This window comes from Ambystoma mexicanum, chromosome 1q (genome assembly GCF_040938575.1).
Source record: "Ambystoma mexicanum isolate Mex_15411 chromosome 1q, UKY_AmexF1_1, whole genome shotgun sequence".
Taxonomy (NCBI): domain Eukaryota; kingdom Metazoa; phylum Chordata; class Amphibia; order Caudata; family Ambystomatidae; genus Ambystoma; species Ambystoma mexicanum.
In genome coordinates this window covers 576,665,967-576,687,776 of record NC_090922.1, presented here as the reverse complement: position 1 = coordinate 576,687,776, position 21,810 = coordinate 576,665,967, and the positions used below count along the sequence as shown (strand labels likewise).

The 21,810-nt window shown below is 46.9% G+C and overlaps 1 protein-coding gene across 1 annotated transcript in view; it reads left to right on the top strand.

Moving 5' to 3' along the window:
- The window catches only part of RO60 (Ro60, Y RNA binding protein), an 820,045-nt gene that overhangs the window by 618,439 nt on the left and 179,796 nt on the right, over positions 1-21,810 (top strand). The window lies entirely within an intron of this gene.

Sequence of the window (21,810 nt, the reverse complement as noted above, 5' to 3'; positions counted from 1 at the left end):
AAAGCCCCTTTCCATGGCCAGCGACGAAGACTCCGAGTGGGCCATTGCACTCTCGTGGGTCGCGCCTGTCTCGTGGTAGCAGTACTTTTGCAGAGACCTCTGCCAATGCATCAGGCGACCCCACGGGCCCGCTAGGTGGATGCGCCTCAGCGCTGTGGGGGCCACGGGATCACCCGGCAGGCCTGCAGGTGCCACACGAATAAAGCCTCCCTCAGGGGCGGGGGGTAGACCGGCAGAAACCACTCCCCTCCCGCCTCAGTGTTCTTTCGCTGTTTCCTTTGTAATTTTTCTTTTTTGTTTTCTTTTTTTTTCCCTTTACCCCCTTATTTTTGTATTTGGTGGGGGGCCTCACACTCCTACCACCTCTTGGTCCTTCACCGTCCTTGGGGGACCACTGCCAAGCGGGCACTCGCCCCGCTCTCCTCTGGCAGGGGCCTCACACCCAGCGCGGGAGCCCCCGGGTCTCTTGCTTTCTGCGGGGGGAGTCACTTTCCCCCCGCCTCCATGGTCCTTTGGTGTCACTACAGGGGATAGCCGCCGGGCGGGCACACGCCCCACCTCCCTCTGGCGGGGGCCTCACACCCGGCGCAGGGGGCCCTCGGCGACTCTTGTGCACTCCACACGGGGGGGGGCACCCGCCCACCCCTCACTCCGGCAAATTCCTCTGTTCGGCCCACCTGGCCGGCCCCTTCTCTATGTTGGCAGGGGCGGGGGCGGAGGCAAGCCCAGGGAAGGCTTTCGGCCCCCGCGCCGCCTCCCTTTCTCGGGCGGCCGCTGGTCCGAGAGACAAGGGGGCTCCCTCACTCCCCTGGAGCAGGCCGCCGATGCCGCGATCAGGCCGCTCCGGTGCGGGGAAAGCCCTGTCTCACTCGGTGGGGGCGGCTCACCCCGCGTGGGTCAGATGACCCCGCACAGCGGTCCTCGTTGCCGGCTGTTGGAGGTTGTCTCCGTGGGGGGGGGGGCGATCGCCTCCGTGCTGGTCCCCGGGCTCGGCGGGCCTCCGCTTCTCCTTCAGCCCGCAGCAGCACACGCCGTGGAGGCCTCGGTGCTGGTTCTCCTCTTCTCCGGGGTCTCTGGACGTCACTCTTTCTACCGGGGGGCCCCGGGGGGTCGCCTCCCGTCTGGTCTCCTTTGTTCTCCCTCAGGGGGTATCGGGGGGGGCTCAATCCCCGTGAAGACCTGACTCCGGCGGGAGCTCGGGAATTAGGCTGCCATTGCCTAAACGCCCCCTGGTGGCCTCCTACTATTCCTTTTTAATGGAAGGAATTGGCCAAAGGGTACACTGGTCCCTAAATTATTTCACATGATGACTCTGATAGCGTAGCAGAGCATTTTTGTCTGTACCTTTGTGGAAAGGTTTAATAAGCACAAAAAGGTCAGAGAACTATAACTTCAACCTGCGCTAGTAAATTTTAAGTTAAACTTGTGTACCAATGCCCAAGAGGAGGGACACTTTTCTTTACGTCCTCAAAATTAATCTATATCCTCCAGAAATGGTATCTCTTGGATGAAGACTGCACCCATCCTGAGTAAATTATTCACATGTTATTATTCTCTGAGTTAGTATACTTACAAAATACTGAATCACAGTTTTGTATATTGATATAGTTCCTCTTAATTCATTCTTGTGGAGATATATTTACCAACCTATTGGTACTCTGTCCAATCTAGATATGCCATAACTGACTTTCTGGAGGGAAGCTTCTCTTACGTGTCCAGGGAAAGGCAAAATCTACCGGACTCTGACCCTGGGGGTTGGATATCTGAGGGAGCACCACGTAGGGGAAGACCAACTCCAGAAGGGGAGAAAAACATTGTACCAAAATAACCTTGCAGCCACAAGTCCACATGACACTCATGGGCCTTTACAACATTCCTATATGGCCTTTTGTGCTATAGATCATGATTTTCCAGGTTTTCCCAACCAATCACCATATTTGCCACCCCCCCCATCTTAGCACTGAGACATGGAGGAGGAATGGATCAATGAAGATGACTTGAAGTGGGAAGACAACACCACGTTCTAGTCTTTGGAAACCTTTGACCAATGCTGGGAAGTTTAAAATCGCCATAGATGCTCTGTGTGAGAGAGAGATGCAGAGTCAGAAGCTGTATGGGACTTATTCTGACGCCGGTTAGGACGCCAGGGACATATTGATCGTAAGAAGCAGCACAGAGGCTAATACGAACGGTGTGCAAGAAAGAGCTGAAGGAAGCTTACTGCTTGATGACCGTGGGGTGCTAGAGCCGCCTGGAGTGAAGGAAAGATAAGGGAAAGCTGACAGGATGTATGCCCAGTTAGCGGATCGAGCGAGAAGCGGAGTAAAATTTGCGAGGACCGCCAAAGCTGACTAGTAAGCCCAGGGAGAACGAATTGGTTACCGGGGTGCCTGACGGTGAATGCTGTGTCGCAGTGATAATACGGGAAAGCCCAATTAAAGATAGTAAAGAAACGGACACAGATGAAAACATTGTTAAAAAAGGGGCGCTGATCCAATGCTTGAGAAGAGGATTTGATATACTTAGTAGATCCATGGACAGTGTTAAAACTGGGTCAGAGACTCACTGCTTGAGAAGGATATTTGATACAAATGCAAATAGTATTGAGAGAGGGTCGGAGACCCAAACCTTGAAAAGAAAGAGGAAAGAACATAGTTATGAACTTAGACAAGAAAGGGTCAGGGATCCAACACTGGAATAATTGTCACATGGATGAAAAAAGAGTGAACAGAGAAAGTAAGAGACCTGGCAGGTTAGTGCACCAGGAAACCAGTGAGGCTGGGACTCACACCCAGGAAAGTAGTGAGAAGAGAAGCAAAGTCATATCCTCTCAGGAGAGTAAACCAGGAGTGAGAAGAGAAGCGAAGTAATATACTGTCAGGAGAGTAAACCAGGAGTGAGAAGGGGAGTGAAGTGATATCTTGGCTGGGGAGTAAACCAGGAGTGAGAGAAGTGAACCTGAAATTGTGACTACAAAATGAATACAAAATGGAGGATTCATACCCCATTTACAGATCAAAAGGAAAGTTGCAAATACCCTGGCAGGAGAGTTTAGTAGGGGTCAAAAGAGTACTGAGCGTGTGAAATTGCACTGTGATCAAGTGACATTTAAACTAGAAGGATTCTAAGGGGAGGGGAGCCCCTGTCCTGGTGGAACTTTATTTCCTTTCGGTTTGTCACCTTAAGAGCTTTATTGAGAAATTTGAAAGAAAGCTATACGAAATAGCATACCAGAACCCTTCTTGTGCACATTTTGAGTTTAAAGTGTAAAGCTCAGTTTAGGATTTTTGGACACAGGATGGAGGAAAATCCGGCCACATGCGTTCCTTAGTTTTTTTGAGGCAGGGAAACCCCTCTTAGGATGAGGGATAGATAGTATTTCTCCCAATCCTTTTTATTATATTCTGGGAGTAAACGTCTATAATCAAAACCTAACATGCCACTGTGGCTGGTTCTTATTATTGATCCCTTAAGGTACTTTTGCAGCCTACACGTGTTCTAGCTCTTGCTCTTTCACAGGACTCCTAAATGCAAAGACGTGGAGAGTACATTTGTATATTTGTACTCAGTCACGTTTATCAACCTAATTTGTTTAAATGCTGATATTTTGTTTATTACAATGTACAGCAGATAATTGGTTAAACAAATTTAAAAAAGTCAGAGTTGATGTACATGCATGTACACATTCCGAACAGTTAGTTCCACAAGACTCAATCAAATCATATTTGCATGCAAGAAAAAGTTTTTTAAAAAAAAGAAGAAATCATGCATGTAAATTAAACGTAGTTAGCAAATCAACAGGAAAGAAACCAAAAATTTTAGGGGATCTGGGAGAGAGGGGATGAGACTGGGAGAGATGGGGATAAAATTGACAAACAAAGAAACAAAGGAAGCAACATTAGTTACATTATTATGCATTTTTGGCTAAGATGTGATTATTAGAAACATATCTCTGAATAGATTGAAGTGTTGTACAGTGTGGCAGTTGTGAACTGTCAAACAAGTAATCAAATAAACAACTGTGCATCCGATATAGTGATGTTATCAGTATACATATGGGTGGGTCCTGGTGGTGAAGAAATCACACTTACAGTGAGGGGTTCCAATTGGTTTAGTGAAGAGTATTTGGAGCTATGTCATTGGTTACGATAACTTTTCTTAATGGTGTATGTGGTACATTCTCCTTTAGTCTCATTACCTTATAACAACCTAAATGATCATACAGGTTGTTGCCTCTCTGTTACTGTTCAGTTCTGTCTTTCTGTCACGGACATACACTAAAGATTTCATTGATATATCAAGTGAGGTTCATATAGTAAAGGTAGAGAGTGCCAGTTTGGCCAAAAACGGACCTAATATGATGATTAAATGTGCGTTCATCAGGGTGCTTCAGGATTTCTTGAAATATATGAAAAAACTGTTTTAACATGTTGACCTGTTCGCAAAATAACTGTATGTTAGCATGCGTCTTGAGGGTTTCCCCTGTAAAATGATACATGTGTATGAAGTATTCTCCATTTCAAATAAGGGTTTGATATTTTCATATCGGAGAGAACTGACATATTCCAGATATTCCACTTACCTAGTCTTCCATCGTGGACCGTCTCTTCCAGCATAGCGTTCTGGCATCAGAACCATGTTGTATGTGTAATATACATGCATAATGGAAATGAAGGATGGCCAGACATATCACTATTGGGTGGACTGTGCAACGTAGGCACCATCTTGTAATGTGTGTTGTGGTGACAAGGAATGAAGAGACTGGCCAAGTGGTGCCAGGATGATTGCTACAAACCTTTACTCAAAGGAAAGATTACCCTATCTGTCCTTAACTCTAATGGGATTTCCCTACCTAAACTAAAGAACCAGGTGCTCATCAAGAAGTCTGTGAAAGTCCAAATCAAAAGGCACTGTCCAGTCAAAAAGGCTCCTATGCTATCCCTGTCACTACATTCAACAATAATAAGGTTTGGGTTCTGCTTGTGATCCAGGAGAATGACTCCCTTCTCCTGGATTTAAAGTGTTACAAAGACCGCAAGTTTTCTCAAAGTAAAAGTTCCATTAAAGTACTAGGCTTTTTGTAACCCACAAACAAAGCAAAACAGTTCTACAGGATCCTCGTTGGACTAGGAGAATGACTCCCTTCTCCTAGCTGGTTCCTGTTTCTTATAGTTTTTTAGCAGAACGTGTAACTCCTTTAAGGAGGTTTCACACATTATTTACTGTGCCTCACTGGGGTGATGAAGATGCTCCCTGGGTCCCTCTTAAATCTCTAGCAATACACACTTGCAGAACTGTCCAGGGAATTGTGCTACAAAGTGATTCACTACTTCATCTGCTTCTTCATGGCTTTCAGTCTCGCATCTTCCCGGTCCCCTTCCGGGCTTATACTTGTTCCTGTTACCTTCTTCCAGGGAAAACTCTTCACTGGTTTGGCCAGGGGTCACCAATCTACTATCTTTTCTTCAACTACTCTCACGCTACTTCTGCGGCCTGCTTCTCTCCATGGCCAATTACTGCTGACGGTCACTGTGCAGTTGTTGGACCCTCGGTCCACCCACGACAGGTCACGCCAACACCACAGTCTCTTGTTTTCTTTGCACATTCACCTATGCGGCTCTGCTGTAGGCTTTGGTAGGCGGTCTCGGCACCGTTGTCGGACCTGATGGTCCACTCACTGCAGGTTGCGCCACCACCTTTCCATCTCTCCAGGTTTACTATGCTGGTTCCCAACCGACTCGTAAGACAGTTCTCGAGCGATGAGTTGCTTGCCTCTTCAACTTTGGAGACATGCCTTTCAGCAGTCTCCTTAGGCCCAAGTTCAGCATTACGGTCTTCAATGCAGCCGTCTTGCTCTGCCAGGTTCTCCTTCTGGATGTAAAACAGCTCTCAGTATACAAGAACCGCTCGGGCTACTGCCGGACAGGTCAGAAGACGATGAAGAACACAGTCCATGTTTGCTGTTCAGTTTATATAGCGGGCACATCCGCAGTGTAATGTCAGTCCAATTGATAGCAGCTGATCAAGCCTTCTTCCCGCTCAATTGTAGTGTTCTAAAGCTCTTCTTCATCCCTGTACCTGTGACATCAAGGTGGTTTGATACTTTACAATAACACATAGGTTCGGACGCAAGCTTAAGTGCAGACGATTTTGAAATTAACAGCCTGCAGGGTTGGGATTTGAAGGGGCCGTGTCTCCCAATAGTGTCCTTATCCTCAGGATAGCAGTCCCTCTCCATGAGATCATTCCACATACTACCACCCCTAGGGGTCTATTGGTTAGCGGCCTCACCTCCCAAGCTTCATGGAAAGGGGCTCCCTCCAGGGGAGAAGTGACGCTATCTGAAGGATCATCACAGTTCTCAGATATCGGACTGCATCAAAGACTGCTGTCCAAATGTATGCAGTGTACTGGGAAGGCCGAGATAAGCTTTCTAATCTGGTTGACTTGGAATATTGGGCAAATTGATTGATATATCTAGGATGCCTAGTGATCATAAGTACATTACACGTTTTGATGTTGAGTGTTTTCATTTGGAATATTTTCAAAAATGAGTTATATTTTTCAAAATGAAACTTGAAAGTACAAAGGCACTAAGATATTATCTGCCATATTGATAGAGTGCCTATGTTCTCAAATGGGTAAACTCTAGAATGGCAGATTCCAAATGGCATTGTTAATATTGAGCTTCAGAGTATGGTGGTGTAAAATTATTTATTTGCAACTACAATTTGAGCTGTACAAAATGCTCTATCCGAATGGATTGTGTCCTCCCACGTAAACCTCATCTTTAGATAAATTCCTTCCAGCGTCTGCTGCATTAGAATTATTTTTTAGCAGATGTCGCTGTGTGTCAATGCTGTCGACTCGATATCCCTGGAGGGCCTCCATCTCGAGGTCGACGTCATCACAGGTATATATAACATCTGCAGTGCTGGTTAGCTTCAGTTCGGTTTTTCCATGATAGCTTACGCTTTGAAGATTACTGCACGCTTCTGGTTTCCTCGAACTGCAACAATGAGAAAATGGCCTCGTCATCGCCTTCGTTGACCCCGAAGACCGTGTTTAAGAAGTGTCTTGCTGGCGACTCCAGCCGAATGGGAGGTGTTCAGGCAAAAAATGCTTGAGATCTTCGAGAAGGCGCCCCTGGGCCCCTCGAAGGAGAAGACTAAAAGTAATGTTCCTGTCACGCCATCAAAAGCCGACAATGAGAAGTCGAAGACCAAACCCTGCGCGCCCGAGTGACAAGCCATTGACCCGTCGAGAACCGTCGAGGTCTCGTCTCGACTCGACGACAGGACCATTCCTCGTCTGTTGAAGACTGCATTGAGTCGGGGATCGAGTCCTTCAAGGACTCCATTGACGCTGATAGCGTTGAAGCCTGTAATGCCAAAAGCTTTGAAGTCATCAACGCCATCAGCAACAAAGTCATTGATGCCGTTTGTGTTGAAACTTTGATTCCATCCATAGAAATATTGAAGTCCTTTAAACCTCTCCCCAGAAAGGATTTCTTTAAGTCCTTGCCCTTCATATATGAGGAACACGAGCCATCCAACCGGTCTACACCGCCTTTTGGACTAGAATTTTAAACACCTAATGTCCCTGAAGCTCTCATTTTAGAGGAATCCAGAATGAAGTACCTCTATGAAAACGTACAGTCAGCCAGTGGCATAGATACATTGCCAGAGCTGGAATTTGGCAAGCCAGACCCGGCAGAGCATGCAGATGTGTCATATAGACTGCTAATGTCTAGCTTACTTGATTTGTTGGGGTGGGGCACGCCTGCTCCTCCATTTGAACAGGAAAACGTGTCACGCCTCTCGGAATACGCTGGTCCTTATGGCACCTCTGGCTTCGGAGACATGCAGCGTCCATTTTCTTACCCAAGATGGCGACCGTTACTACTCGTGACAGTCTAGCTGCCTGGCTCCCACACGGCAACACGGCTCCTACGAGCACAGTATATCAAGCTCGCGTCACAACGAACAAGCGCGTTGCTACTCCTAATTACCAACGCTACGTGAGTTCGGATCAGATCTAGGATTATCTTTTCTATCCTTACTATGCTTTGAATGCCTAATAACCTTTTCTGTCTGTCTGTCTTCCGTATCAGCTCCCGTTACTCCCCAGTGGTAACCTCCATTGCAGAACCTGTTTCGCAGTGATTCCAATCGCTGTTCGAGCCCTCTCTTTCTCAGGGGAAAGTTCTGGGTTGCCTCGGCACTTCTACTACGATCATCCTTCGGTCTCATCCGAGGTACGAAGGTCGGGCTGACAATTACTATTCTCCCTCCTATGGTAGAATTATCCTAACGTTGTTTCTTCTTCCATCATAGCCAATCTTACACTTCCACCACATCGCGGAAGAGCTGTTTGAACAACAGATTAGCGGTCAGGCCATTCCTAGCACAGGTACTCTTTGTTTAAAGAAATATACTAACATCTCCCTTCCTACCGGCCCCAAAACTAACTCTAGCCTTCTATCTCAGTTCAGCCTCCCGAGATCTCCCAAAGGCAGAGAACCAGGGTTCTCGTACTCCATTCTCCCGATCTGCAACAAGGTGTTTACCCTTTACCCTTAACATTTTTCTTGATTCTAATCTATTACCCGCCATTACTTACTGTATATTATCCTCTTTCCTATTAGACGACTGTACGATGTAACCGTTCCTGGGAGTTCCACGTCTACTAAACACCACAACCAGACGAGTTGATTGACACGCAGGATCATTTCTACAAGACACCAGAAGCGGACGAATAGACCGACACACAGGGTTTTATTCCCCCGAGGGTTTCCCTGGATTCCCAATCCGCCCCCGGGGCTTGGCCACGGGGGAGGAAGGAGGGTTCAGTGGAATCCACACCAGCTTCGTCTTACCAGAATCCAGGTCAAAAGTGGGTCCTAACGCCGGCTCTGTTGGTGAGTTCGCTCTAAGGTTATCTTTCCTGGTCATTGCCACTGTTTTGAAGAACTTAAATGAAATATTGTTAACACAACGTTACTGATATTTTGGATAAGGAACCACAAAAGGATCCTGTATTACCCTTTCACATTGCCCTAGAGAAAAGGGTTAAAGCAAATTGGGAGGCACCGGATACAAGTCCGGCTGTCAACAAGAAACTTACTAAAAATACAGATCCAGACTACTTATGCAAGCAACTGACACCAGAAAGCTTGGCAATCCAGGCAGCAACCTCCACGTTCAAGCAAGCAGCATATCCCACCATAATGCCAGATAGGGATGATACGTTTTTCAATGCAATGTCAAAAAAGGTGTTTTCAGCCAGAAGCATGATGTTAAAATCAGTCAATGCCACTTGCGCTCTTGCAAAGTTCTAGTTCACCTTGTGGGACTGTATGTCCATGGTGGCTGAACACATTCCCGAAGGGAAGAGAGAGACAGCTTCCTGAACATTGTGAGAGACAGAAAGGAAGTCATGTGTGAGTCTCTCCAATCAGATTTGCACTGTATCAGCAGAGCCATGGCGGCAAGCACAGTGATACGCGCTGTCCAGACTGCTCAACATGCCCTATGACTGCACTCTGCACTACAGGCTGATGAGAGCCTGTAGAAGCTGCTGACCTCGAAGGCGGCAGCCAAATCACTTGGCGCCGCTATCAGCCAGCCACAACCCTCACACCCAAGTGGATCAGCTTGGAGGGGTAGGTCCTTTTGTTACTACTCTTCTTTTGGTAGAGCGAGAGGTCTGGCCAGTTAAAGGGTCCAAAGAAATTCTCTCATGGTGGACGGGGAAGAGGTGCCAAAGCCACCCAAGCAACGGCTACTTTACCCTCAGCCGCTGCTTCAGGTGCCTCAAAACCATGGTAGGAGGCAGACTCTCTCTGCATCTGCAAGAATGAATGGCAGGTCATTACTTCAGTTGCAAGGGCGTTGTAAACAGTAGCACAGGGTTACTACCTCCCCTTTTTAAGGCGGCCTCAGGATCATTCACCGGAGAGCCACTCGTTCAAAATTCCGGATCAGTTCCTTTTGCAGGAAATGTTGAGCCTGCTCGAAAAAGGTGCTATAGAACCATTACATGTGACGGAGAGGAACACAGGCTGGTACTCTCCCTGTTTCCTAATCCCCAAGAAGGACAGAGTATTGAGACCCATCTTGGACTTGAGATGCTTGAACAAGTTCCTCAGGAAGAACAAGTTCAAGATGCTTACCCTTTCTCAGATCCTTCAGGCCCTCCAGCTTTAGGATTGGATGGTGTCATTGGACCTTCAGAATGCTTATTGTCATGTGCCTATCCATCACAAGCACAGAAAGTACCTAAGGTTTGCAGTTAGCGGTTCTTATAATCAGTTTCAAGTTCTGCCATTCGGGCTGACCTCTGCCCTGAGAATTTTCACCAAGGTGATGGCGGTGGTGGCGACGAGTCTCAGGAGAAGGGGGGATTCACGTTTATCCCTACCTGGACAATTGGCTGATCAGGGCCTATTCTCCCGAGCAGGTCCTAGAACATCTTGGCATAACCTGCCACTTTCTCCACAGACTGGGCTTCTCCCTCAATGTCAAGTCCCACGTGATCCCATCTCAAAGGCTTCAGTTCATCGGAGCAGTCCTGGATGCACCCTTGGGAAAAGCCTTGCCACCCGAGGTGAGAGCGCAACACATTCTACAGATGGTCACCAAGTTCCAGAATACCCAGCATCTTCCGTCCTTCAATTTATTTTCTGAGGTTACTTTGCCTCATGGCATCCTGAATTGTTTTGGTGCCAGAGGCTCACCTGAGAATGGGATCTCTCCAATGGGCTCTCAGAACACAGTGGTCTCAGTTCTCGGGCAAGATGTCTGATCTGCTTCAGGTAATTAGCAGGGTCCACAGGATCTTCTGTGGTGGGCCTGCGAGGACAACATTCTAAAGGGAGAACCTTTTTGGCAACCATGGCCGTAGATAACCGTAGTTACGGATGCCTCACTCACAGGGTGGGAAGCCCACACCAATGTTCTGTCAGTCAGCGGTCGTTGTGATCTGTCAGTCAGCGGGCGTTGGTGTACATCGGAGTCCCAATTACACATCAACCTTTTGGGTCTGAGTGCAATCAGACTAGCGCTGAAGGCCTGTCTGCCCTCTGTACAGGGAAATAATGTCCTGATAATGATGGACAGCAAAGTGGCCATATACTACTTTAACAAAAGAGGTGTAGGGTCATTACCACTGTGCAGAGAGGCAATGCAGCTCTGGTTTTGGGCAAATCAAGAAGGAATCTCCCTAGTGGCAGTTCACCTGGCCGGAGAGGAGAACACAGCAGCAGATGCTCTGAGCAAGCAGAGCACAGTCTCCCACGAGTAGGAACTAGCTCAGGAAGTCCTTCAAGAGATCTTTGCCCTTTGGGGAACTCCCTCAAGTGGATCTGTTTGTGACTGGTGCCAACCGGAAGTACAAACTGTTCTACTCCAGGGAATTTCCCCCCAGTGGTGCTCTAGGAGACGCCTTTGTAGTGGACTGGGAGTTTACACTCTTGTATGCGTTTCCTCCAGTCCCCCTATTCCTCAAGTAATCAGGAGGTTGAGAACGTTTGGGAAATCCATGATCCTAATTGCTCCGGATTGGGCCAGGAGGATGTGGTACCTGGACTTTCTGGACATGTCCATCTGCCCTCCAGTGTGTCTTCCACAAAGAGAGGACCTTCTCTTGCAAGAGGAGAGTCAGGTTCTCCATCCAGAGGTCAAGATGGAGTGCAGTCTTCACACATGGTTTCTGAGAGGCTGAGGTACAAGGATTGGGACCTCCCGGATGATGTAATGGAGATTTTGCTTTCGGCCGGAAGGCCAGCAACAAAATCCTTATAACGCTGCCGTTGGAACAAGTTCTGCAGCTGTTGTAGTGAGAAAGATGTGGACACTTTTTAATGCGCTACTCCTATGGTGTTATCGTTTCTACTACATTTGGCAGATCTGGGGCTCCAGATTGGAACAATCAAAGGTTATCTAGCAGCGCTTTCCATATTCAAGCGCACCTCGGAAGAGATATCCTACTTCAAAACATCCTTAATAATTCAATTTCTTAAAGGACTCACAAATGTGTTTCCTCCTACACCATTCCAAATACCAACTTGGGACCTTAACTTGGTTTTAAAGTTTTTGACGTGTGCTCCTTTCGAGCTACTTCATTCCTGCCCTTTAAAACTGCTTAATACAAAACTATGATCAGGGAATATCCTGGATACCTCACTGTTTGTTGAGTGGGCTCATGGCCCCAGTTAAGGTCAGCCCTTAACTGGGACCATGATCCCACACAACAAACAAATTGATGAATACAAATTTTCTTTGCACTTATCACCAAATGAAAAACAGTGTGGAAATTCTATTTCTGGAAAATTAAACAAACAGCGAGGTATCCAGGAAATTCCCATATCATACCACAAAGGAGGTGTGGGCTTCACCTCAAAACACATCCTGTGACCTTGCATTAAACAAAAAGGACACCATAACAAGTAACAGAGTTTAGCAAGGACGGTTCCAAACCTAGGGTCCCAACACAAAAATCTACTTACAAAACTATTTTATTAGTAGCGATAACATCAGCCCGGTGAGTGAATTGCAGGCATTATCCTGTAAACCTCTGTTTACCACCTTTTACAAGGATAAGGTGGTCCTTAACCCCTTAACTGCCAAGGCCTTTTTGGTGATTTCTGTATGTCGCCAGTCAATCCCTTTTAACCTTTTTGTTACATCAGCCAAATCTGGCCCCTTTTTTTCCCACATGTTGGAATCCTAGTTTGCTGTAGGGGGGTGAGAGAAAATAACCAAAATGGGAGAACATTTTGGATTTTTTCAGAAACTTCCAATAAAATGATGTAAAAAGAAGCCGGTGTTTTTTTTCCTTGTAGATGCTAGGAACAAATGGTTTGCTGTGCTGAATTCCCCATTTTCTAGGCTTTTAAGAACAGTTTGAGTGGAAACCAAGAAAACATATTTTGATATGGTTACCAGCCGTTTTGTGAGAGGAAGGCGATTTTGGCCTTTTTTTCCAATAGGACATGCGTGGACGGAATGGAAGAGAAGGGTAGGAAAGCTGAATGGGAAGACAGAAAGACATACAATTCTGAAAAGCAGACAAAATTCCAAGTTTAGGAAGGGGTGACTTGAGCAGGTCAGGCAACTAATATGTAGAGAAAAATTCCATGGTTTGGGGAAAAATCTGGAAAATGACAGAAAAAAAGGTATGTGGTGGACATGGTTGGCCCGGTAAGGCAATTACTTCTGTGAATTTTGAGAAGAACAATGCTCTGCTACATTCCCCCGACTCTTTCAGTTAGGAAATCACATTTTTCGTAATGTTTCACAAAACAAGCAATACCAAAAGCCAAAAACGGAACTGTGGTACACAGGAATTTTATGCTTACATCCTAAACAGACGTACTTAGCATGTGGAAATAAGGAAAACAAATGTGGTGAGGAAGGGCAAACATGCATTTTTTGAAAGAGCCCAGGCAGACCTTTTGAAGGGTAGGTGACTTGTGCAGTTTCCAAAAGTGTATAGTGCCTAAGGCAGTGACTAAATGTAGGTCACATTTGGCAAATTAAAGGTTTGTGTGACAAAGGGCAGCAGCAAATGTGTCGAAACGTTAGGATAAGCACACAAACACAACAAATGTCATACCTTTGTGCATTCCCTCCGGTGTCTCGACGGAATCGGTACCTCACATGTGTGGGTGCAACTACCTGGGGGCAAAGGGAAAAGGCTTAACCACTGGTAACCCCAAGTTTTTTGGCAAAGCAGATTTTGAGGAATTTTGCTCATGTGGACAACCTAGAGATTTGGGCCTAGGGTGTCGAAGCCACCAAGGAAAACAGGATACCCGTGGGAATCCAGAGGTCTGACTTGCGCGAATCGCCTCAGAATGTATTACCCACAATCCAACAACACATGTCCTACCTTCCCGCGTTCCCACAGGTGTCCTGACGAAAACAGTACCTCACGTGTGGGGGCACCTAGCTGGGTGCAAAGGGAAAAGGGTAAACCACTGGTAACCCCAAGTCTTTTGGCAGAGCAGATTTTGAGACATTTTGCTCATGTGGACAACCTACAGATTTGGGCCTAGGGTGTCGAAGCCACCAAGGAAAACGGGCAACCCAGTGCATTTCTGTAAAGAGGACACCCGTGGGAATACACAGAGGTCTGACTTGCGCGAATCACCTCAGATTTTAGCAATCTGCCCCCAGGGAGGGCTACATGAGATGCCCCCATCCATTTGGGGTTGGGGGGAGAGGGCCACCCCCCTTTCCACTAAAAACATCCATGGTGGTTTAGTGGCCCGCCACACCCACCCAAAACAAGTTATAATTTTTGTTTGTTTTCTGGTGGCCCTCTCCCCCCGACCCAAATGGATGGGGGCATCTAATGTACTCCTTCTTAGGGGCAGATTGTGCCCCCAGGGAGGGCTACATGAGATGCCCCCCATCCATTTGGTGTGGGGGGGAGAGGGCCACCCCCCTTTCCACTAAAAACATCCATGATGGTTTAGTGGCCCACTGCACACCCAGCCAAAACAAGTTATAATTTTTTGTATTTTTGTTTTTGTTTTGCCCCTTTCCTAGGGGTAGATGGGCACATGTGTGTTCCCATCTGCCCCCACGGTGGGCAAAACGTACTGCCCCATGCTTTGGGGGCCATTCCAATGTGTTCTGGTGCCCCTCCCCTCACCCCAAATGGCTGGAGGGGCATCTCATACACTCCTTCCTAGGGGCAGGGAGGGCTACATGAGAAGCCCCCCATCCATTTGGGGTGGGGCAGTGTGGGGGTTTGGGCCAACCCCCTTTTCACTAAAAACATCCATGGTGGTTTAGTGGCCCCACACCCACCCAAAACAAGTTATAATTTTTGTTTATTTTTTGTTTTGTTTTGCCCCTTTCCTCGGGGCAGATGGACACATTAGTGTGCCCATTTGTCCCCAGGGTGGGGAAAACATACTGCCCCAGGCTTGGGGGAGGGGGTCTGTGGCAAGATTTCTGGTGATCCTCTTCCCCCACCCCAAATGGCTGGGTGGGTGTCTCATGTAGCCCTCCCTGGGGGCAGATAGGGGTAGAACTCTGCCCCCAGGGAGGGCTACATGAGGTGTCCACATCCACTTAGGGTGGGGGAGAGGGCCACCCCTTTCATGATTAAAATAGAAAAACCTGGTGGTCTAGTGGCCCTGCCCTCCCCCCACACCTCCACCTGAAATACATTTTTTGTTGTTTTTTTGTTAGGAACCCCTTCCCTTGGGGCAGATGGGCACCCATCTGCTCCCAGGGGGGGGGGGGGCGAACCTGCAGCCCCATGCTGGGGGGGCCTGCACCAACATTTCTGGTGGCCCCCCCCACCCCAAATGGATGGGGGAATCTCATGTAGCCCTCCCTGATGCCCCTTCCAACATGAGGTGCCTCCCATCCACTTGGGGTGTTGGGGAGGGGGCCACCCACCTTTCATCACAAAAACAATCCTGGTGGTCTAGAGGCCCCCCAAACCCCAAAACAAAACTTGTATTTGTTTGTTTATTTTTGTTTGTTTGGGCCCCTTCCCTAGGGGCAGGTGGGCACCCATCTGCCCCCAGGGGGCCCGAACCTGCAGCCCCATGCTTGGGTGGGCCTGCACCAACATTTCTGGTGGCCCTCTCCCTCTCACCCCAAATGGATTGGGGGCATCTCATGCAGTCTTCCCTGAGGGAAGATGCCCCTTTCTAGGGGCAGAAATCTGCCCCCAGAGAGGGCTATATGAGGTGCCCCCATCCACTTGGGGTGGGGCCACCCCCTTTCATTTACAATTCCTGGTGGCTAGTGGCCCCAACCCCCGCCCAAAACTCTGTTTATTTATGTATTTATTTTTTGTTGCCCCCTTCCGTGGCGTCGGATGATCACCCATCTGCCCCCAGGGTATTGGCCCCATGCTTTGGGGGCTGGGGGAGAGGGCCTCTTACATAGCAAGCAGCCCCCCCCCATTCAGAGACAGATCCCTGGCGGTCTATTAGGCATTGCTGGGTGCTGATCGGGAGCACACCGCCCAATCCGCGCCCAGCAATGCTTCAAAAAAGGTGTCGTTGGAAAGGGGAGAGTCTCCCCTTTCCAACGACACCTCCCTCGATCTGAACGGTACAAAAGTGCCACTGATCGAGAGGAAGAAAGGTGGAGACTCATCTTCCATTTTCACTGCGGCAGCCGAAAATGGCTGCCACAGTGAAAATTACTTTCAGTTTCATGTCGGCATGCATTACGCACGCCGACGTGAAACTGAAGTTAATCCAGCCCCCGGGCCGTGAGGAGGAACTTCCTCCTCACATAGCCCGGGGGTTGGATTACAGGTTTGTGTGATCCCTGCTTTGCAGGGATAGCACAAAACGGAATGCCAAAAAGGACAAGCTATCTCGTCCTTGGCACTACAAACGTAATGTCAAGGACAAGGTACCTCCTCCTTGGCATTCAAAAGGTTAAGGTCAAACCCTCTTTTCTACTCGGATTACCATTTAGCACAGAAAATTGTGCTTCCGGCCTTCTATCCTCCCCCTCATCCTGGAAAGGAAGAGGAAATATTTCATAGACTCGATCCAAGGAGAGCTCTAAGCTTTTATGTTTCAAGGATGGCAAAGTTGTGACAGCATGACCAACTTTTCATTGGTTACACACAACACAATTAGGTCTGTCAGTTACCAAACAGACTCTATCCAGATGGATCATACTGGCTATTTCGGAGTGCTACAGGCTACCTGGGAAATATCCACCAGAAGGTTTAAGTGCTCATTCCACTAGGGGCATAGCAACTTCTGTTGCCCTTTAAAGGGGATTTTTGGTAAACAAGGCATAAAGTAAGCAGTGTTTCATAGCAATTTGCTGTGCAATATTGTAAGTTTGCTAATCAAATTGACACTTAATGAGGAAAACTAGCTATTTAAGTTACCCTGTTAAATGAAAGCACAACTTGCCCTGCATGCCTATCTTGCCCTCAGGCACGCTTCACCCTCTTTTCCCCGTTCACTGCAAGTTCAAAGTAGCTATTGGAAAGAGAGTGCAGCAGTAATCATCTCCACTCGTAAGTGTCAAAGGCCTGTGTGGGACTACTAAGCAAGACTTTTCTTTTTAAATTAATTGCAAACCAGAAATAATCAGTATGATCATTTTATTAAGCCAACTATATGTTAATGTTATGTTAAAGGTTACTTGTACCGTGCACTATCACCACCGGAGTGCTCCCCTGGCGAATCTGAAAAAGGAGTGAAACAGGGAGGCTGCGGGAGTGGTTAGTAGGGTGCAGTAGGAAAAGGAAAGAGATATGATGTTCTGTTGGCAGCTTCAGTTCGGTTTGCACAGTTCGATGAACTTAGGTGCGATTTTCGAGTCTGAGCGATTCCCATGTGCTGTTATGAATGTTTATGTGTTGTTTGTATGTTGTTGCAGTGTGGTGAAGTACATGCGGTTAGCTGTTCAGTGATGTGGTCGTCTGAGTTTCTGTAGAAGAGTATACGGAAAAATTAGGTTTTAGTATTGGGTTAGCAAGGGGTTGTTCTTACCTCTGTGTTTTGGTTTCTGTAATCGGCATCTATGACCATCCTGTGTGCTTTGATATTGTTTGGCATCCTAGTTGGTAGGTACTTTGCAGTGTGGTAATTATCTTCTGTAGAAGTCTAGCCGTATGTGGACATGGCTCGTGGAGGTGTGTTTCCCCGCCCTAGGGTTATAGATGTTTAGATTAGGAAGGTTATGGGTTGTTTCCTGGACTTCTAGTGGGGGGTTCCTGCCTACTGTGTTATTCCTGTGTAAGCTTGGCGGTGTGTGTGCATGAGAGGTCCAAAATGTCCTCTCTACGCCCACCAGTTGAGGATGGTTAGGCAATGGATTGTAGGTCCCTCCCTGGGCTTCCAGTTTCTGCCAGAATATATGATTCCTACTCATTCTCTTCTGATTCTGGGGTGAAGAGCCAAGTTTTTAGTTTTTTTCTGAATTCCAGATGATCCCTTGTATTGCGTATGTTTTTTGGTAGGGAATGCCATGTTTTAGGAGCCCAGTGTGAGAAAGATGCTCCTCCGAAGGTGTTCTTTTGTTGTATGGTTTTGGTGCTAGACAAATGTCGTAGCTTGATTTGAGTTGTCTTGCTGGATGGTAGATGGTTATTTTCTTCTTTAGGAACTCTGCTCCTCGGCTGTGGATTTCTCTGTGCGTTATGCACATTGTCTTGAACCTTATTCACTGTTTTATTGGTAGCCAGTGTAGTATTTTCAGTGCTGAGCTAATGTGTTCTCTTAGTGGTAGTTTGAGCAGGAGTCTGTCTGCTGCGTTTTGGAAACGCTGAACTTTCTTTAGTAGGCGTTCCGGCATTCTGAGGTATATAGGCTGCTGGCGTAGTCTACTCTGGACATGATGAGTGCGATGATAATGAGTGTTTTGTGGGTGAAGGAGAGGAACGGTAGGATCCTTTTTATGTGTAGGAGGAAGAAGCATTTCTGGATTATAGCATTTACTTGTGGCTCAAGTGTTAGTTTGTGATCCATCAGGACTCCAAGGTTCTTTATTATTGTTGATAGAGTCAGTGCTGTTCTTAGTTCTGTTGGCCAAGGGATGTAGTGGCTGTTTTCGTATATAACCATTATTTCTGTTTTGCCAGGTTTGAGTTTGAGGTTGTTTGTGTTCATCCTGCTGTAGAGTTCTTGTAGGCATTCTTGCAGGTGTGTGTTTTCTTTGCTTGTGTTTTGTACTTTGTAGATGATCTGTGTTTCATCAGTGTAGTTGTAGCATGTGAGGCCATGTCTTTTAATGAGCTTGATTAGTGGAGCCAGGTATATGTTGAAGAGCAGCAGAGGATCCTTGTGGTACTCCACAGGTGGATTCCCTTGGGGTGGATTTGAAGGGCTGGACCCAGATGGTTTCTGTTCTATCTATTAGGAAAGATTTAATCCAGAGTAAGGCTAGTTCGGTGATTCCTATTTCTTCCAATCTCCTGATGAGGATGTCATGGCTGGCTGTGTAAAATGCTGCTGCGAGATCCAGAAGATTTAGAGCTGCGCTTGTGTCTGAGTTTGAATTAGCCTTCAGATCGTCCCAGATTGAGAGGAGTGCTGTTTTAGTTCCCCTCATCAGTCTGAACCCTAATTGTGCCTGGTCCAGCAGAAGGCGTTCTTCTATGTAATCTTGTATTGTTCTATATACGTAGTTTTCGAGCAGTTTCGCTGGATAGGGGATGTTTGAGATGCCTCTGTAGTTGTCAAGGCCGTCCACACTTCCTGATGTGTCTTTGAGGAGCAGCTTTTGTATGCCGATTTCAATGATTGCAGTACTTTCCCTGTTAACAGTGATTGGTTGAAAATGTTTATGTAGTGTTCCATGGGTGCTACTTGCCTGAGGATTGATTTTTGTATGTCTGGGGGGCAGGGATCCATGGGGGAGCCGGCTTTGTTGCTGTTTCTTACCAGTTTGACAAATGTCTCTGCTGATATTTTGGGAATGTTTTGTAGTTTGTTCTGACGATCCTTGGCTGGCAAGGTCCGTTAAGTGCTGTGGTAGATTGGTCTGCTTTGTATGATTTGGTGGTTGGTGCTGATTTTGTTCTTGAAGTGATCTGCAAGGTCGTTGCATAGTTTCAGTGAGGGCATGGGTGTGTTGTTGCAGCCAAGGGGGTTACTCATTTCGTGTATGATGTTAAACAGTTCTTTTTGAGTGTTGGCAGCTTTGGAGATTCTGTTGTTGTAGAATTTGTTTTTGGCCTTGTGGAGTTTCTTTATGTATTAGCGGATTTGTCGTTGGAATTGTAATTTCTTTGCTTGGTCGTATTTTTTCCTCCACTCTAGTTCAAGCGTCTTGTTTTGCCTTTTCATGTCGTTGATAAGTGGGTTAAACCATTTTGCTTTTGCTCTTTTGAGTGATGGAGTGAAATGTTTTTTCTTGGAGATGTCGGCGATTGTTTCGGCGATCCACTTGAGCAGTAGTTCTGTTTTTTTGTCGAGGTCAGCTTCGTCCAGTGCTGTTGTCGGTGGTTTGTTGATTTCCAGTTGTTCAATTAGGTTGCTAGCTTTGATGGTCCCCCAGTTTCTCTTCATGATGGCGGTCAGTTTGTCCGGTTTTTTGGCTGTTGTCCTGGGTAGCGGGATTATGAAAAGGGATGATGAGATGGTCACTCCAGAGGATCTGTATTGGTGGTGCTGTGGTGATGAGGTTTTTGTTGGCGAAGATTGTGTCTAGTGTATGACCCGCCGTGTGAGTTGCTCCTTTGACTAGCTGATGTAGTTTCATTGTCTTCAATTGTTTGACTAGTGATTTTTGTGAGTTAGCGGTTTCTTCGTCAAATCAGATGTTGAAGTCTCCCAGGATTATCGGGTGCTCCTGCTCGATGGATGTTTTGGGGTTTGCTATTAGGTGAACGATTAGGGAATCCCAGTTTTCGATGCTTAGTGGTTCATCCGTTTTAATTTTCAGGTGTTCCTTGTAAGCTACTGCCAGTCCTTCTCCTCTTTTGTTTTTTCTGCTTGCCTGTGTGCACTTGAAGCTGTCAGGGAGGCAGTTGCGGAGTGTGATTTTGTAGTTTTCGTCCAGCAAAGTTTTGGTTATGAATAGGATTTGGGATCTGCTTCATCATTGAATCGTTCTGTTAAATTGAAAGCTGTTTTTGAGAAATCTACTTCATCATCTTCTATGTTTTGATGTAGTTGTCGACGCTACTCTTGTATTTTTGTGATATAGGGGTGAGGGTGTAGATTTCGTTCCTTTCTCTTCTCAGATCTTCTCTTCTTTTCCTGCAAGGTTCCAATAGGGTTTCTGTCTACCTAGAACTGCAGGTGGCACCGCAGTGTTACAGTGAGGAGGCAGTTGCGAGGTACGGTGTTAGGTATAGGGATTTTTCTGTTCTTTTGATGTTTGTTCTGTTGGCTCTGGTGTTTGTAGGGGTGCATTCTGTATTTGTGGCCGTTTCTGTTGGAAGAGGGAGCGGCTGCATTGGGATTGTTCCTTGTTCTGTGTTTCTTTGGCAGCGTCCTGTTCTGTGTCGGGGCATCTTGTTGCTCTATGTGATCGCAGGGCTTGGATTTTTTCTTTTCTTTTCTTTTTTGGTTTGGGTTACAGGGGCTGTAGCCCACCTGTAGATTCTCTTGTGGTTTGGATGGTTTTGAATCTTGACCTCTTGCCTTGTGATTGCGCGGTGCACTATGTGACCTCGCTTCTTTTGTACATAGTTGTGATATAGTGGGCTGCTGTTGTAGATTGGCTGTGGTGTCTGCATATGAGTGATACTGAGATATTTGGAGGATTCTGGGCTTGGGTTGTTCTCGGGTGCAGGTCCCTTTTTCGGATGACTGTGGCCATTTTTCAACATGTTTTTATGGCCATTTTATAAACTTTTTTCCCTGTCGGGAGATGGGCTTGTGCACTCCGTAAGCTTCGCTTGGGCATACTTTGGCGAGGGCTGGCGGGCCGCTACCGGCCATGTCAGCCCCCCTGCCATTGTGTTGAATGCCACAATATCTGTCTCATATCGCGACATCAGAATCCATTGGAAATAGTGCAAGCGCAAGAAACAGATGCACATACTATTTCCTGTGGAACCTAAGTAGGCATTAAACTTTGGACAGGAATCATAAAAGACATCAGCAGCAGATAGTGGGATGAGGAATCCAGGTGTTGCATTGTTGGCATTCATTTTTCTACACCCACCTCTCCTTTTGTTTTTAATTCTGCAGTGCCGACTCCTGCAGGCAGCCCTTTCACTTCACACACCTCTTGCAGAGGTGGTTGCACTGATCCTGAAAGGGCTGCCTCTATGGTTCAGCGCCTCAGATAAAGAAACAAAAGAGGTGGTTGAAACAAAGTGAGTTCTAGTAATGTGCCTATCTCTCCCACT